At 46.3% G+C, this 16,130-nt stretch overlaps 1 pseudogene; it reads right to left on the reverse strand.

The window, feature by feature from the left end:
* Positions 1-12,519: 12,519 nt before the first annotated feature.
* Positions 12,520-16,130, reverse strand: part of LOC134576876 (zinc finger BED domain-containing protein 4-like) — a 41,359-nt pseudogene continuing 37,748 nt past the window's right edge.

Below are 16,130 nucleotides of genomic sequence, written 5' to 3' on the forward strand. Positions count from 1 at the left end.
TACTGTTCTGTATGAAAGTTCCCCTCAATCTGTCGATTGTATTTAGGGGAACGAATCTACCGAAAACCGGGCTCCCGAACGGCCTGGAAGTGCAGCGGTGTTCGCATCATCGAGTAGCCGTTTTTAGTTCCAGGCGCTCGATGACCAAACACCGCTGCAGAATAGACGATCCAAGATGGCCGACCGCCGCATGGTCGGTAGTCGAACGACGGCCACCCAGGAGAGTCTCTAATTACCGATTGCAACATTGTTGCAATCGGTTAACAAGTGCCACACGACCCTAAGTGTGTGATCTATCAGGGGGGCCCGTGTTCGTTTGGCGAACAGCCCAGATAGCCGCTGTTCGCCGAACGAAGTACTTGTATGCTGGTAGCTTATGACTGCCAGCATGCGAATCTCTATAGCACAATACACATACAGCAAAATATACATAGCACACAGTACAGCCTACAGACAACCTTCCCATATTAGAGTCCAGAAGTGGCTAGGTTTGCCACATTATTATTATTATTATTGCCATTTATATAGATTCTGCAGCGCTTTACAATATTATGAGAGCAGGGATTTAACTCTAAATAGGACAATCACAAGAAAACTTACAAGAACAATAGGTTGAAGAGCACCCTGCTCAAACAAGCTTACAGTCTATAGGAGATGGGGTATAAAAACACATTAGGATGGCGTGGCTTGACCGCACATGGAGTAAGTCGCACGCTGCACTTGCTCCCAGGCCCCGATCCGCTTAAGCCCAGATCCTGAGCGAATCCCGCGGTCCACATGGGGAAAACTAAACGGGCGACTACCCCGAGACACCCTCCCACACCCCACACCAACCCCAAACCCGGTCCTATGGACGAATTTCTGTCCACACCTCAGCACCTCAGAGACACACGAGGCGCGGACAAGATGGCGCCCCCCTCCCCGAGCACCAGCAGCATAGCAGGCTCCGTGAGTGACACACCCAGAGCAGCGGCACTGACACAAATGTCGCTGGACCTAGCAGCTATCTCAGCCAACATGCTCACACGAGGTGACAAGACGGCCCTGGTTGCAGAGCTACGTACCGTCATTCGGGAGGAAATAGCCGCGGTGCGCAGGGACCTAACGGCCCTGGAGCAGAGGGTGGACGACCTGGAAGTGAACCGCCTTCAAACCACGCACCACCAGCAAGCCACAGACCTAGCTACAGCACGGCAGGGGAATATACTCCTTGAGATGCGTAGACAAGTCGAAGACCTGGACAACAGAGGCCGCCGCAACAACATACGAGTGCGGGGCCTCCCAGAAGCCGACAATGAGTCCCCACGGGAATTGCTGACAGGCCTCTTCTCGCACCTGCTAGGGGACGATGCACCTCCTGATATATCCATGGAACGCGCACACCGAGTGCTCCGGGGCCCTAGGAGAGATGGCCAGCCCAGGGACCTGATTTGTTGCCTCATATCGTTTCAACTAAAGGACGCCATAATGAGAGCAGCCAGGACTCGACGCACGATCACATTCATGGACTCCCAGGTCACGCTATTCCAAGACCTGTCGCCCCTCACACTGGACGCCCGCCGGGCGCTGAAACCGCTAACAAACATGCTACTGGAGAAGCGGTTTCCCTATAAATGGGGCTTCCCATTCAGCCTACAAGCCAAGGTCGAGAACCGCTGGCACACGCTGCGCTGGCCCAACGATGTCTCCCGATTCCTCCAGTCCGCTGGACTGCCGCATGTCCACGTTCCTAACTGGATTCTTGAAAATCCGCCCGCACGCCCCACTGGACCCCACCCAGCGGCTGAGAACCTGCTGAGCGGATATGCTACCCCTCCTCCGCGACGTTGAGGTGGCCCCGTCGGCCCAGAAGAGTAAAGTTCGGAGATATCGCAGCCGCCCTACCTTGCCAGATGCCATGGGCCGTCCCCTAGGCTGCCCAGCCCTCATAAAGGTACCTTACTTGACCCCCTGACTTCGACGCCTGACGACCTCACCCTGAACAGGGTGGACACCGTGAAGCTAGGCCGCAGGTTAGTGGGACATTATCACAGGTCCGTAACAGGACTCGAGACTTGAAGTTGCACCTTGGGTGGGTTGTTTGGGGTCCGCGGACCATGCCGGGTGGGCTATGCTGCGATGAACTGTTTGGGAGGTGGGCTCGGGCTGCTCGCCCTGACGTAGTGCTGACGCATAGTCATACCCATGCCTAGTAGGTTGGCACACGCACAGGTCGGGGTATCGGGGTACGACCCCCCCATATAATGTTTATTGCCTGTTTCCTTTTGTCCGTTACAAATTGCCGGCACGCCCAAACTATGCCACGCCACCGCCTCAGGCGCAGGCCCATAAGTCAACTGTAAGCAGCGTACCACTTTACTTATTCAGATGTCTTATATTGTATTGCTTTGTATTTCACATGTTGACCTGCCCCATTGCCGCACACCGTAGGAATGCCCTGGTGACCCGCACGCTGCACCCAATACCCTAGTCCCTGCTACGCACCCAACATAGGTTACGCAATCAATGTAGGTAGTGAGACACACTGCTTGATATAGGTAGTATTATCATGTACTTAAACTGTCGACTTCCCCTATTGCCCTTTACCATATGTTCACCCAGGAGTCCCATGCAATTGGCTCGTTGTTTCTGCATATATAACGGTTTGGGGTGCCTGAATTACGAATGTGTTTTGTCGAAGTCGTGGGTTGCAATGTTGGCGTAGACTGCATAGCGCCCTAATTGGAATATGCTGCTTCCACTTATGCTTAAAATGTCACCACCTCCGACTGCGCTGACACGTAGCCATATCCCCGAATAGTAAGACAGCGCACGCACGGGCCATGGTAACGGGGGCTGACCTCCCTCATATAATGTGAGCTTTATCTATATTATTTCGCTTTCAATAAGTTGCCGCCACGCCTAAATTATACCGAGGCGTCACCTTCGGTGCAGGTTCATATGTTACCGTGGATAGTGCTATACTTCACTTATTATTATGTTACATGTTGTATTGCTTGGTATCACACGCGGCGACTCTCCCCATTGCCACACACCGCATGGGCCCCCCGGTGTTACGCACGCTGCGCCCAATATCCTGGTCTTTGTTATGCTTCTGGCGCACGCAGCGAGGTTCCTGTAGGTAACATGGCACATCGCCTGATATAGGTAGTGTAAGTCAGTACTTAAACAGTTGATTTCCTGTATTACCAGTTTCATATGCCCACCCGGGAGACCCATGCACTGTGCCTGATATATTTGTTTATATAATTGTTTGAGGTGTCCCGTATTATGACAGCGTTTTGCCAATGTCGTGGGTTGCAATGTCAATGAAAAGAATATAATGATTTAATTGGAACGTGTTGTGTTAACCTGTACTTCACACGCTGACGACTCTGACTACCACCCCTCGCAGGCCTGCCCTGGGGGCCCGCTCCCACGCCCCCCTACCCCTCCCCCCTTCCCCCACCCACCCGAGACGGACTCACACCCACCCACCACGCTAACGCTAACAGGTGCCCGACAGACTCGGATCCCCTCCCCCCCCCCTCCCCCGGACTCGCAAGGACCAAGACAGCCACCCCTCACGGCGGGTCGGGTGCCGAGGGATGTAGGTGCTGATGGCATCCCTTCCCGTGACACAGACTCCGTAGGCGGCCTTCCCCGCACCTCACGCAACTGACCTCCCTTGTATATAGGACTGGAGTTTGACAAGACTTCCCTGACCCGCAGTCTCCTGAACGTTGCCAACCGGTCTAGGTTCAAACGTTGCATTGACCTTTCCTCCCCACCCTTCCCCTTCCCACTTCATGATGGACCCCCCCCCTTCAGGCGTCCTCTGTGCGGGGGCCGGGGCGGGATTCGACCCAGCCCTGCTTACATACTGGTCCAATAATACTGGGGGCCTTAACCAGCCAGAGAAGCGCTCCCACCTACTCCGCCGTCTTTGGGCGGAAAGGGTGTCTGTGGCGTTCCTGCAGGAGACGCACTTCCGGGGCCCAAGCGCTCCCAAACTGGAGAACAAACGTTTCCCTCTGGCTTACTACGCCAACCATCCAGATTCTAAGAGAGCAGGCGTAGCAATACTGTTCGCGCACTCCACACCCTTCTGCCATACCGAGACCCAAATAGACCCGGGAGGGAGATACCTTTTTGTCAAGGGTAAGATAGCTGATCACACACATTTGCATGCATATACTGTCCTAACCGCGGCCAACACACCTTTCTCTCCCGCACCTTAAACAGGCTTAACAAATTCAGAGAGGGCCTTCTCCTGGTGGCAGGAGACCTGAACATGCCACTTGACCCACTCCTGGACACGTCCCGTGGAACTTGCACACACCCACCACACTGCTTACGGACAGCCACCAGGGCACTAAACAACCTAGGCCTTGTGGACTGCTGGAGAACCGCACATCCTGACGACAGAGATTATACACACTTTTCACATGTCCACCGCCACTATAGCCGTATTGACTATATATTCATGCCCCAGGAATACCTCTCCCTCCTACGTGACGCGCACATTGGACTCATGACCCACTCGGACCACGCCCCGGTTAAAGTCCGCACGAGCTCGCCCCTTTATAAACCGAAGGACAGGCAATGGAAACTGAACGTGTCCTTGTTGAACGACCCGGTCACCCGCGCATCCACACATCAGACGCTCACACAATACTTCGACACCAACGACACTCCGGACACGCCACCCCTGACGGTCTGGGAGGCACATAAATGTGTCGTGAGAGGCCACTACATCGCCATTTGCACTCAGCGAAAAAGGGACAGACACAGACGTTTCACCGACCTCACCACCAAGGTAACTACCTTGGAAAACCCACACAAACAAACTCTAGACGACGACACCTACCTACAACTGACTGAAGCTAGGAGGGAACTTAGAGATCACCTCTCTCAAGGACTGTTACACACCCTGACGAAATCGGCCAGGTACTTCTACGAACACTCTAACAAGAGTGGACGACTCCTAGCAAAGATGCTCCAGGCAAAGAGACGGGCACAGCATATTCATAAAATAAACACAACAAACCACCGCAGCACACGACATCCGGAAGGAATTCTTGAAGCCTTTCAGACCTACTACACCGACCTATACAACCAAACACAGGCCGCACACAGGTCTACACCTCAGACACACCAACGAAAAATCACTGACTACCTCTCTCAGCACATAGCCAAAACACTCACCCAGGAACAATCGGAGGACCTGGAGCTACCCCTGACCCTTGACGAACTCAAAGGTGCTCTAAAGTGCATGAAGCCACATAAGGCGCCAGGCCCTGACGGACTGCCGGTCTCATACCTCCGCACATTCAGTGACACCCTCTTGCCCAAACTTCTATCAGGTCTGAACTCGATTCGCGAGGGAGGGCAGTTCCCAACAGATACATTAGCCGCCACCATCACAATAATCCCCAAAGAGGGTAAAGACCCGTCTAATTGCTCGAGCTACCGCCCGATTTCGCTCCTGAACTCGGATCTTAAGCTCTTTGCTAAAGCCTTAGCCCGGAGGATCTCCCCGATCCTCCCGGACCTAATCCACCCAGTCCAGGTCGGGTTTATCCCGGGTAGGGAGGCCCGAGACGACACGATCCGGGCTCTCAACATCATACATACTGCGAAATCCAGGAAACGCGAGGTCGTCCTACTATCGACGGACGCCGAAAAGGTGTTCGATCGAGTGGATTGGACATACCTCGCGTCCACTCTCCGCCACTTTAGATTTGGCCCACAGCTGTGCTCCTGGGTGGCGGCTCTGTATACGACTCCGACAGCACGTATTCGCGTCAACGGTACACTTACACAATCTTTCCCCATCAGCAACGGCACACGACAGGGATGTCCCCTGTCCCCCCTCCTGTTTGCCCTCTCTCTAGAACCATTTCTGGAGGCGGTCAGACGGGATGGGGGCATTACGGGGGTAACCCTGGATGCAGAAGTACACAAACTCACCGCCTATGCGGACGACATGTTGTTCTTCCTGGAACAACCCCTAATCTCGATCCCTAACCTCCTCAAGGCGTTTCACGATTATCACCAAGTCTCCAATCTGAAATTGAATATGAACAAATCAGAGGCCATGCCTGTACTCGATAACGCCGAATTGGTTGGCCGACTGAGCACCGAGTTCGCCTTCTCCTGGCGACCAGACAGGTTACGGTACCTGGGCACGTGGTTACCAAGAGACCTCACACAACTCTATCAGATGAACTTCCCCCCCCTACTCGCGAACATCCAAAAGGACCTCCTCCGTTGGTCCCCGCTATACCTCACCTGGTTCGGCCGCATACAAACTTTAAAGATGAACGTCCTCCCCAGACTATTATACCTATTCACAACATTGCCCGTTACAATCCCACAATCATTTTTCCGTACCCTGACAAGAGACATCCGTAGCTTTGTATGGAACCGCTCCGCTTCCCGCATACGCAGAACCACCCTGTAACGCCCAAAGACGGCGGGGGGAGCCGGATTACCCTCCGTGCAACAATACTACCAGGCCAGGCATCTGCAAAGGGTGGTGGACTGGCACACACGCACAGGTACCAGACGTTGGGTGTCCATGGAGGTCCAGCAGTCACGCGGAACGATCCCTGCCAGACTCTGGCTTGGCTCCCTTACCTACTCGGAGCTCCGACTCCAAAATCCCCTCATCGACGCCACCCTTAGGGTGTGGTGCTCACTATGCTTCGCGTGTCGGCTCACCACGTCATGCTCACCCCGATCACACATAACCCGAATCTCGCGGATGGTCTCACCCCCGCGGCATTGCGGAATTTCCACCAGACGGATTGGCTCTACCTGCATCAATGGATTGCCGACGGAGCCCTTAAACCACTACCTGAAGTCGTATCGACTCAGCGACCGACCCCACTTGACGTATACCATTACCACCAGGTGAAAACGTACTACACAAACCTTCAAGGCAAGGACCACATTCACAGACAACTGACTGACTTCGAACAACTATGCACTGACAGAAAACACCTAGAACACGCTATATCCTACCTCTACGTAAGCCTACAGACACTGGGCAATGCACGCCCACTAGGGTTCACGGACAAATGGGAACGGGAGACGGACACACACCTGACTGCCCAGGAGTGGGACAAAATCTTTCTCTTAACCCACAAATGCTCCATTAGCTCCAAATACCAAGAGATGAGCTATAAACTACTCACACAATGGTATAGGACCCCGGACGTGCTCAGACACATGCACGGCACAACCTCTGGCGACTGCTGGAGATGCCACTCCGCCCTGGGCACCAACCTCCACATTTGGTGGTCTTGCCCCCGCATAGCTCCATACTGGCGCATGATACGCACTAAGATCAAGGAAATTACGGACACAGACCTCCCATTCCTACCACTGCCAATGCTCCTTCACCACACATCCATACCTACACAGCAGTACAAAAAATCCCTCACGATACACCTGCTCTCTGCCGCGAAAAGCCTTATCCCACTGCACTGGAAAAGCCAGGCGGTCCCCACCTACAAGCAATGGGTTGACAAGGTTGAGGAGATTCGCGGGATGGAAATGCTAACTGCGTCCCTGCGGGAGCGCTCGGACAAATGCGCCCTCCAATGGTACCCCTGGACGTCCTACACCGCACGGGGTCGGGCTTGATCCCGTATTCCTGGCCTCCCAGGAGGCGCCTGATACCCGCCCTTGCAACCCCTATCCCTATTATGCAGGGAAGATCCCAATCCCAGACACCCCCTCCTCTACCCAACCAACTTGAGAATCACCAGACATGCCCACCGACAGAACGCGACAACCCACTAGTTCGAGGTCCCAGGAACCCCTCGTATGTTGAGAACACGCCTCCCCCCACCCCCCCCTCTTACGGGGAAATAGCACCCCACTGAGCACCAACGCATGTTTCTGATCCATTACACTACTGTGGATTCACCTGTACCACATATTACACCCATGGAACTTGCCCCACACCGCCAACCGAGACCCGCCTAGGCAGACATGCTGTAAACTGGTTGTGCAGTGGTTATAGGTGAAACGTTGTACCCGACTCTGTATTAATGCCGGACTCAAAGCACTGTACCTGTATATGTCATACCTTGTAACTTGAGATTTGTTACCCCCTCCCCCCCTCCCTTTCCTTTTTTCTGTCTCCTTCCCTTAATTGAAAAAACTTTAATAAATAAAGAATGTCTAAAAAAAAAAAAAAAACACATTAGGACAGGAAATATCAATCAAATAAGGTGGGAGTGAAGCTGTGCTGGAGGAGAGAGTAGACTGCTGCCCTTTAGGAGAGAGTAAGAGACAGGTATGTAAGGTAGAGGTTACTCTGGGAGGCCATAAGCTTTCCTAAAGAGATGGGTTTTAAGTAGGGATCGACCGATATTGTTTTTTTAGAGCCGATACCGATAACCTGTGAACTTTGAGGCCGATAGCCGATAACTTATACAGATATTCCGTGCATTAAAATTTTTGGAATTTTTTTTCTACACAAATCTGTGTCTATTGTTAACGTTTAGCTTTTTTTGTAAATCTTTCTTTTATATTGGTAAATAAAAATAAATAATACAAAAACATACCAGTCAGATTGCAGCAAAACAATGGTGATACAGTCAAATACAACAAATTGGACCACTTGTTTTTTTGTTTTTTTTTTAAATAAATATCAGTCATAAGGTAACAAGAACAACAATGTTCAATTGCACATAGTCACATAGTCCATACTTAGATTAAATCTTAGTAATTGGTTAAGTCTTGGTACAGGAAGGAGGGTTTTAGGTTTTGAGAGCACTGGGCCGACTTTGTGATTGGGTACAACCTTTATAGTAGTGATGGATTGCACCTAAACGGGAGATGGTTTGCAGTCCTGGGGGATAGGATGGCTAGAAGGTTGGAGGAGATTTTAAACTAGTAGTAGGGGGGGAGGGTCATAGCAATCTACAAAATGGAGATAGGACAGAAAGGAGACGGGCTTTAGCACAGTATAAGGAGTGTGGAGACTGAGGGGCAAGCTCAGAAAAGAGAAGCTATGTAATGTTGATAATTCACAAAATATACAAGTGACGCATGATATTAAATGTATGTTTACTAATGCAAGGAGCCTAAATAACAAAATGGGGGAACTAGAGGCATTAGTATACACTAAACAATATGATATAATAGGCATAACTGAAACATGGTGGGATGAGACACATGACTGGGCAGTTAACTTAAATGGGTACATGTTATTTAGGAAGGATAGGAAAAACAAGAAGGGTGGTGGGGTATGTTTGTATGTCAACTATGATTTAAAGCCAAATCTTAAGCAAATGGAATGCGATGAGGAAAATGTGGAAACTTTATGGGTAAATAGCTGCTTGGGGGAAAAAGAAGGGAAAACATCTATTGGTTGGGATATGTTATAAACCACCAAATGTTAATATTGACGAGGAGCAACAGCTGTTTGAGCAAATTGAGAAAGCTACAAATCTGGGTAACACGTTAATTATTGGAGATTTGAATTACCCGGACATAAATTGGGACAGAGGGACTAGTAGCTCAGCAAAGGGAATTAGGTTTTTAAACTTGTTAAATGACACCTTCATGTCACAACTTGTACAAGCACCAACTAGAATGGATGCTTGTCTGGACCTGGTTTTAACAAACAACGTTGATCTTTTCACCAACATTCAAGTAGGTGAGCACTTGGGAAATAGTGATCACAATATAGTGTACTTTGAAATAAACTCAAAAAAACAAAAGCACATGGGGTATACTAAAACATATAAATTGTAAAAAGGCCAATTTCAATAAGTTAAGGGAAGCTTTACAATATATTGACTGGCATAAACTCTTTAGTGAAAAGAACACTGAGGATAAATGGATCATCTTCCAACAAATATTAGAAAGGTACATTTCTCAGTATGTACCATTGGGAAATAAATATAAAAGAAACAAATTAAAACCAATGTGGCTTAGTAGAGAAGTAAAACAAAAGATTAAAAATAAGAAAAGGGCATTTAAAGCATTTAAATCGAACAAATCAGATGCATCTTATAAAAGATATAAGGAAGCAAATAATGCGTGCAAAAAAGGCAATTAGACTTGCTAAACTTCAAAATGAAAAAAATGATAGCTAAAGAGAGCAAAACCAACCCCAACGCATTTTTAAGTACATAAATTCTAAAAAAACAAACAAACATGAAAGTGTAGGTACACTAAAATCTAAAACGGGGGTGTTAGTTAATGAAGACCAGGAAAAGGCAGGAATTTTAAATAACTATTTCTCCTCTGTATATATTAAGGAAGAACCCATGGCAATAGATCTGCAAATGATTGCTGCTAAAAACTTGCAGAATAATTGTAATTGGTTAACTCATGACAAGGTGCTGCAGCAACTAAAGAAAGTTAATATAAACAAAGCTCCAGGGCCTGCATCCATCCACGTGTACTTAAGGAACTAAGTGTAGAAATAAGTGAACCTCTGTTTTTAATCTTTCAAGATTTTTTTCTTTCAGGAAGTGTACCGGAGGATTGGAGGAAGGCAGATGTGGTTCCTATATTCAAAAAGGGTTCAAAATCCTTGCCTGGAAATTATAGACCTGTGAGCTTAACTTCTGTGGCTGGTAAAATATTTGAAAGGTTATTAAGGGACAATATTCAGGAATTCCTTGAGAAGAACATGGTTATCAGCAAAAATCAGCACGGTTTTATGAAGCACAGGTCATGTCAAACTAACTTGATTGCGTTCTACGAAGAAGTAAGTAGAGTAAAGATCAGGGTGTTGCAGTGGATGTGATCTATTTGGATTTTGCCAAGGCATTTGATACAGTTCCACACAAAAGATTAGTGTTTAAACTCAAGGAAATCGGTCTAGATGAAAATGCTTGTTCTTGGGTAGAACATTGGCTTAAAAACAGAGTACAAAGAGTTGTCATTAATGGTAAATTTTCAAGCTGGACAGAGGTGGCAAGTGGTGTCCCTCAAGGGTCTGTTCTGGGACCCCTTCTATTTAACATGTTTATAAATGATCTTGAAGACAGCATTGAAAGTCATGTTTCACTGTTTGCAAATTACACAAAACTTTGTAAAATAATACAATGTGAGCAAGATATTACTTTGCTGCAGAGGGATTTAGATAGAATGGGGGACTGGGCACTCAAATGGCAGATGAAATTTAATGTTGAAAATTGCAAAGTTATTCACTTCGGCGTAAAGAATACACAAGAAACGTATACCCTTAATGGAAGCGAATTAGGGATAACAACACACGAAAAGGACTTGGGAATTGTTATAGACAACAAACTATGCAACAATGTGCAATGTCAATCAGCAGTGGCCAAGGCCAGTAAGGTATTGTCATGCATGAAAAAAGGGCATTCATTCTAGGGAAGAGAATATCATTTTGCCTCGTTATAAATCACTGGTAAGACCGTATATTAAATATGCTGTGCAAATTTGGGCACCTGTTCTAAAGAAGGATATTATGGCACTAGAAAAAGTGCAGAGGCGGGCTACAAAATTAATAAAATGAATGGAACATATCAGCTATGAAGAAAGGTTAACAAATTTAAACCTATTTAGTTTAGAAAAACGTCGCCTGAGTGGGGACATGATAACATTATACAAATATATTCGGGGCCAATACAAAGCATAGTGTGGAAATCTATTCACAAACCGGACTTTGCATAGGACACAAGGCCATGCGTTTAGACTGGAAGAAAAAAGATTTCGTCTAAGGCAAAGGAAAGGTTTTTTTACTGTAAGAACAATCAGGATGTGGAATTCTCTGCCTGAAGAGGTGGTTTTATCAGAGTCCATACAGATGTTCAAACAGCTACTGGATGCATACTTGCAAAAACAGAATATTCAAGGATATAATCTTTCAATGTAGGGTAATAACTGCTTGATCCAAGGATAAATCTGACAGCCATTCTGGGGTCAAGAAGGATTTTTTTTCCTAGCTTGTTGCAAAATTGTGCTTCAAACTGGGTTTTTTTTGCCTTCTTTTGGATCAACAGCAAAATACAAATGTAAGGAAGGCTGAACTTGATGGACGCAAGTCTCTTTTCAATGACACAGGCAATTATATCAAAGGGGCACTACAGTATATATAAGCAAGGCATCAAAACAGATTCATTAAGCTATATTTGTTTTGTTGCTGTTTAGCCTTAGTGTCAATTTTTAAACACATGGTTTAATGCATATAATAAATAATATTACATTTAAAACAAGATAAATGTTGAGTAACTTAACCTTTCTAGCTGAGTAAAGATAGGTAGCATAACTTAGAAGGATAGACATAGACAATACGATTAGTCATCATACAGGTATTGGTCTTGGGTAGCAGAGGAAATGGTAGTGGGCACAGGGTAGGGTACACTACACTACGCACAGGACCAGTTCCTGGAGCAACCCAGATCATTCAGTGAATGCCAAGCCATGTTAACCTGCTATCCAACTTCAAGGTTACAAAAAAATGAGTTAAGACAGACATTAAATAAAATTTTTATAAAAACTATTAACTATGCTAAACTAATCTAAAACGTTAGAATTTCTTCAATACTTCCAGTTGAGAAGGAGTACATTGTAGTGCAGAAAGCACAACATTTCTGCATGTTCTCCTGTTAAACGGCTTTGGTTTCTTTCGTAGATTGCTGACACTTCACTGAAAACACGCTCACTAGGTACAGAGGAGGGTGGAGAGGTATCTTCTGGCATAAGAAGCAAGGGTTTTAAAGTGTGTCTCATTTTCTTTCCACCACTCAAGTGGATTGTCCTTTCTATTGATCACTGGTTCTTTCAAATAAAGATGAAGCTCATCATGCTGAACATGGCATCAATTTGGCCATGTTTAAGACTTTTTTCCATGTGTTTCCTTTTTGGGAATTTGTAGGTTTCTGTTGCATCATCATCCTGCTCTTCCAGACTAGTACTACTAGTAGCATGCTCTTCCAGACCAGTACTACTAGTAGCATGCTCTTCCAGAAAATCCACACTAGTAGCATCAGGCTCTTCCATATGTGACCTTTCTAGAACCTGCACCTCCTTTTGAATATCTTCTGTCAGCCATTCTTTTGCCTTGGCCAATACATTATCAGAAGAGAAATCATGATGTTTGAATCGAGGATCTAAGACATGCCAACACTACGTTTATATTCTCTTCATACTTCAAAAAACGTTTGAGGCTTTCCTTCATGACCTCCCTAAATGTTTTAATGCCACGTGTAGTGGGCCCTTCGTTCTCTTTAAGAAGCATCTTCAGCATTCTCACACATGGAATAACGGATGACACACTTGAGTCGTTATGGCTAACCTCTAGGGTCACTTCCTCTATTGGGAGGAGGGTCTGAATGAGATTTGCTACAATCTCCCACTGATCAGCATTAGGGCAAGAATAGCCTCCATGCTCACCAGCATAGATGCTAAGAGCTCGCTTCTGTTCCAGCATTCTTTGTAGCATGTGGACTGTGGAGTTCCATTGTGTTGGTACAGCCTGAATCAGGCTGCTTTTGGGCAGGCCAAGGTCTGACTGAATGCACCTCAGTCGGTGCTTGGCAATGAATGAATGGTGGAAATGACTTGCGCACTTCTTTTGCATGGCAATTTTGTCGATCACAGCTCTCTGGCTTGACAGACCATCATTTACTACAAGTTGCAGGGTGTGTGCCATGCAGTTGAGATCTGACACTTCAGCAATCCTCATTCCTTTCACCATGTTTGCTCCGCTGTCTCGAAGCACAAGCAGCACTCTATCTTTGCTTATTCCCCAGTCATCAAGCATGCCTAGAAACATTTCTTTAATGTACTCGCCAGTGTGGGATCCTTGCATCACCTTTGTGTTCAACACCAACTGCCTTTTTGTCCATCCATTATCAATGAAGTGACACGTAAGACTCATTAGTGATTCTGTTGATCCGGACCAGCAGTCAGTAGTGAATGAGAGTGAATTGCCAGCGTTTTCTGGTTGTAACATTGTTTTTACTTTCTGTATCACCTTCTGATGAATCTTTGGAAGCATTTCGGTCCTGTAAAACTTTTCATTTTTCAGTGTGTACCTTGGCTCAACTATGGACATCAAGCGCTTAAAGCCAGAGTCAGGCACCATTGTAAATGTCTGGTTATCCATAACCATTATCTCTGTGATTGCTCTGTCCAGAAGTTGGGATCTTTCATCGGACTTTTGCCACTTTGTGTGTCTCTGAATTAGGTCTTTTATTTTTGGCTGGAATAGAGTTGGTGTTTCTCATGATTCTTTTTCTTTTGTTTTCTGTGCTTATTTAAATAATTCAACATGATGATGTGAAGAAAATGGACTTTATTTCGACATTTTCTTCTGTATTCGTGTGTTTTCTCCATTTGCTGTATAAATATGGGTTATTAGTTCGGCAGTTTGAAACTACCGAACACCGACCACCCTCCTGGCTTGTTAAGTTCAAAAGCACCGTTGCCGAACGCCACGTGGAAAAGAAAATGGCGGCCATCTTGTTCGCACGAGGGGAGTCAGCAGGACTTGGTCGTTGAGTGTCTGGAACTGAAATCGGACACTCAACCTCACGAACCACCGCTGAAACTACCGAACACCAGCTTCTCCCACTTACCGAACAGCCAGAAGAGCGGCATTCGGTAGTTATGTTCGTGCAGACAAGGGGAACAATCGCTGCTATGAGCCAGGAGGATCTATACAGTATTTTGCTCGCTTTTCACCTTTTTCCTCATTGACCGACCGCACACGCTGAATTCGTGGAACTGGTTTGGGCAGGAGCCTCAAGTGTGGTCGGTAAAACATGACTTCCACACTTTTCAAGAACCCCTGAACCAATCCGGGCGAAATTTGGATAGGTTTGTCCCCCAGATCGGGGCTATCAGGGGATACCTTGTGGGGAAAGGGGTGTTCTAACTTTTGGGGAAAATGTGTGCCCTTTGCCTGGAGATAATTGATTTATTCCTTAACTTATCTCAATATCTCCCAGGCAGAGGGAAGGTGTGTATTAGTTAAATACTGTATAATTATTGGTTAATGTATTTGTTTGCTGTGGGAGGTCCTCTTAAATAGTTACATAGTTACATAGCTGAAAAGAGACTTGCGTCCAACAATTTCAGCCGTCCTCACATATGCTTTTGCTGTTGATCCAAAAGAAGGCAAAAAACGCTTCCAATTTTGCAACAAACTAGGAAAAAATTCCTTCTTGACCCCAAAATAGCAGTCAGATGTCTCCTTGGATCAAGCAGCTATTACCCCACTAATTAGAAATTATATCCCTGTATGTTATGTTTTTGCAAGTATTTGCAGTTTAAACATCTGTATAGACTCTGACAAAACCACCTCTTCAGGCAAATAATTCCATATCTTTATTGCTCTTACTGTAAAAAAAACTTTTCTTTGCCTTAGATGAAATTTCCTTTCTTCAAGCCTAAATGTGTGACCTCGTGTCCTATGTATAGCCCTGTTTATGAATAGATTTCCAGATAATGGTTTGTACTGGCCCCGAATATATTTGTATAATGTTATCATATCCCCTCTCAGGCGCCGTTTTTCCAAACTAAAGAGATTTACATTTTTTAACCTTTCTTCATAACTAAAATGCTCCATTCCTTTTATCAATTTTGTAGCTCGTCTCTGCACTTTTTCTATTGCCATGATATCTTTCTTTAGAACAGGTGCCCAAAATTGCACAGCATATTCAAGGTGTGGTCTTACCAGCGATTTATAAAGAGGCAAAATTATATTTTCATCTCGAGAATTTATGCCCCTATTTATACATGACAAAACCTTACTGGCCTTAGCAACGGCAGATTGACATTGCATATTGCTACCTAATTTGTTCTCTATAACAATTCCCAAATCCTTCTCGTGTGTGGTTGTCCCTAGTTCACTACCATTTAGGGTGTAAATTGCTTGTGCATTCTTAACCCCGAAGTGCATAACTTTGCATTTTTCTACGTTACATTTCATCTGCCATTTTAGTGCCCAGTCCCCCAATCTATCCAAGTCCCTCTGCAGCAAGGCAATATCCTGCTCACATTTTATTACTTTACAAAGTTTTGTGTCATCTGCAAACACTGATACATGGCTTTCAATGCCCATTTCAAGATCATTTATAAATATGTTAAATAGAAGCGATCCCAAAACAGAACCCTAAGGGACACTACTTACCACTTTTGTCCAG

This window comes from Pelobates fuscus, chromosome 11 (assembly GCF_036172605.1).
Source record: "Pelobates fuscus isolate aPelFus1 chromosome 11, aPelFus1.pri, whole genome shotgun sequence".
Lineage (NCBI taxonomy): Eukaryota > Metazoa > Chordata > Amphibia > Anura > Pelobatidae > Pelobates > Pelobates fuscus.